Source organism: Schistocerca nitens, chromosome 9, assembly GCF_023898315.1.
Source record: "Schistocerca nitens isolate TAMUIC-IGC-003100 chromosome 9, iqSchNite1.1, whole genome shotgun sequence".
NCBI classification, from domain to species: Eukaryota; Metazoa; Arthropoda; class Insecta; order Orthoptera; family Acrididae; genus Schistocerca; species Schistocerca nitens.
Genome location: NC_064622.1, coordinates 24,568,257 through 24,571,691, shown reverse-complemented (window position 1 = coordinate 24,571,691; position 3,435 = coordinate 24,568,257). Strand labels below are relative to the sequence as shown.

The 3,435-nt window shown below is 41.9% G+C and overlaps 1 non-coding gene across 1 annotated transcript; it reads right to left on the bottom strand.

Annotated features, from left to right (window-relative positions):
* Positions 1-2,333: 2,333 nt before the first annotated feature.
* Trnat-ugu (transfer RNA threonine (anticodon UGU)) lies at positions 2,334-2,408 on the bottom strand. Its single transcript has one exon. It is a non-coding gene; the product is annotated as a tRNA-Thr (tRNA).
* Positions 2,409-3,435: the final 1,027 nt, after the last annotated feature.

Below are 3,435 nucleotides of genomic sequence, written 5' to 3'. Positions count from 1 at the left end.
TATCAACAGATGAAACGAAGTACAGCTATGTAGTTGCAGCACTAACAGAAGACTTAGCCACTTAGGTACAAAATATCCTTACTGTACTGCCCAACATTGAATGGTATGCATCAATTAAGAAGGTACTAGTGATGCGCCCACCACAATCAGAAGCAAAGCAACTAGAGAAGCTTTTATAGACTGAGGAGCTCAGCAATTGGACCCCATCACAACTTTTACACGGTTTGTGCACATTGGCAAGCAACACAGTGAGCGAAAATGTGCCGCACAATATTTGGTTGTCCTGATCACCCTCAGACATTCAAAAAATTCAGACAGTGTATGAGGGTGATTTAAATGCACTAGCACAAACAGCGGGCAGGATCATTGAGATGTATCCCACAACAAATGTGTCAACGCTGACATCACTGCAAGTGAATTCATCTGCAGTAACACTAACATCATTCCAGTTGCAATTAGTGGAGCTTACTGCACAAGTAGCCACATTACAAATGATGCACATATGCCAGGGACCAGGTCACCGCTCATCGAGAAGTTGCAGCCGCTCGCCATCAGCACAAAATTTGTGGTAGCATCATGAGAAATTCAGCAACAACACACAAAACTGTACACCATCATGCAATTGGAAACATGAAGTGGAAATCATGGCAGCAACAACTAATCATACCGGTAACGCACCTCGACTTTTTGTCATACACTGCAACACAAAAGTACAATACGTAGTGGACACAGGAGCAGAAGTGTCCATCTACACAGTAACTCATGTATCATGCCAGAATGACAATAATTCTTATCTGTTTGCCATTAACAACTCTAAGATTAAAACATATAGTCAGTTCACATTGTTGCTTGACCTTGGACTACGCCATACATTTGAGTGGTGCTTCACAGTAGTGGATATATCACAGCCTATCATAGGAACCAATTTCTTATCCTTTCGTGATTTGATACCTGACCTCCAACACAAACAGCTGATTGATTGCACTATGAACGTGCATACTTCGGGGTAGGTGTGTTGAATCACTCTGATGACAGTACCTGTGGTCATGGGAGATATGTCATACACAAGATTACTGAAAGAATTTCCCAATATCACACAACAGTTGCCTACTCTCCTGACAGTTAAACACACAGTATTGCATCACACTTTGACCACACCATGCCTGTCATCTCTTGCTAGGCCTAGACCTTCAATGCAAGGGAAGTTGCGAATGGTGAAACAGGAATTTCACAGCATGATGTCAATGGGCATTTGCAGAGATTCGGGTAGCAGCTGGGCAGCACCAATCCATGTGATTCCTAAGAAAAATGGATGGCATGCGTGTGGTGATTACTGGCAGCTCAATGTGAGTATCATACTAGATCAGTACCTGGTGTCACATAGAGAAGACTTCTCTGCCAAGACTATATTTTCTGCTCTTGATGCAGTATGGGTATATTATCAGATCCCCATTGCTGTAGAAGATATCCCCAAGACAGCAGTGACAACATCTTTCAGTCTACTCAAGTTCATAGGATGCCTTTTGGTCTGTGCAATGCAGCACAGACATTTCAGCATTTCATGGATGAGGGCACTAGGGACTTAGAATTTGATATGTTTACAGAGACGACATTTCCATGATATCACCAATGGAAGAAGAACCATTACATCATCTGCCTCAGATATTTAATCATCTATGCACACAAGGCTAAGTAATTAATCCTTTGAAGTGTACTTTTGGAGCAAGGGAAGTGCAATGTCTGGGTTACACAGTAGACATGCATAGTATTCGAAAACAGCAATTGCAGAGGCTGCTCAACCCCATGGCACAGGCACCCCTTGCACTTATGGTTGATGCCTCATCTAGAGTCACTGGTGCTGTACTGCAACAACAGGTTGAACATTGTTGGCAGCCTGTAGCATGCTCCAGTCACAAGTTGTCACCTTCGCAGCAATGTTGGACAACCTTTGACTGCAAGCGGTATGCAGCTTACACCACAGTCAAGAAATTCAGGCATTTATTAGGGCTGACAGTTCACTATTTACACAAATCACAAGTGGCTCACATATGCCTTTGTTGTAAAACTGAAGAAAGGATAAACAAGACAACTACATCATTTAGATTACATTAGGCAATTCACTACCTGCATTGTGTATATAGAAGAGAAGCTGAAGATATACCAGCGGATGTGTTATCACATGTAGAAGTATATATGACGGTAGTATCTGTTCCCGAAAGAACAGTTACCGTGGATGACCATGCAGCTTTACTAGAAATGAAATGATAATTAAATGGACACCCTAGCTGCAAACAGGCATTGATGTACTTCATTGGGGACATGTTGAAAATGTGTGCCCCGACCGGGACTCGAACCCGGGATCTCCTGCTTACATGGCAGACGCTCTATCCATCTGAGCCACCGTGGGCACAGAGGATAGTGCGTCTGCAGGGACTATCCCTTGCACGCTCCCCATGAGATCCACATTCCCAACATGTCCACACCATTACATTCGTAGTGCGCCTAATAGATGTTTGCCCATCATACTCATTACTCATGGCAGATTAATCTACCAAGTCCCGTACGAGTTCGGGCATAGCGTGTGCGTTCGCACAAGAAGGTGCTACCATTCCACAGTGTCCCTCAGACAGCAGTGCGAAAATATTCATATGAACCAAGGTTCAGCCATTGGCCCACTCCTGTTATTGGTCTACATAAATAATGAACTGGGGACACTGTGGAATGGTAGCTACATGCAAAGTCCATACTGCATTCTGTGTCATTGTATGTAAACAATCAAAAGATGTCAAATGGCATCCTGTGATATATTGTCCTGAGCATCTTCCATGTTTTGTTGCAATTCAACAATGGTTCTTGCAGGCTCTGGAGACAAATAAGTTATCACTTCACAAAGTCCAACATGTATTCAATTAGCAAGAAATCTGATGATCTGGCTAGCCCAACCATAACTACAAAAGAATGGTAACAGCAAGTCGAATCAATACACAACATATAGAAACATTCAATTCCTAGCATGAGGAGGAAGGTGAGACGTAGTTTTTGAAATAGATGACACCAACAAAAAATTTGAGAAGCTTGCTAGCATCTTCAGTGGTTTCTTTACTATTGCTTTCCATCTCAAAACACAAGTAAAAAGAGACACAACTCTAAAAGCAAAGAGACACATAACAGCAGGTATCAAAATCTCAAGTACAAGGAAGGGAGAGTTGCTCAAGTACGGGAAAAACATACTCTCTCACCTGAACAGCTCCATTCTGAAATATATTCAGTCTACAAAAGAATTATAATGCCAGGCAAAAAGAAAGACTAATGATATGTTCATAACAGAGTCAACAGATAAAATCCAATCACTATGGAAAACAATAAAGAAGTAAGAAAATAAAGTCCGATTCAGATTCTTTATTGGTCATTCAGCATTATTACATGCAATAGACT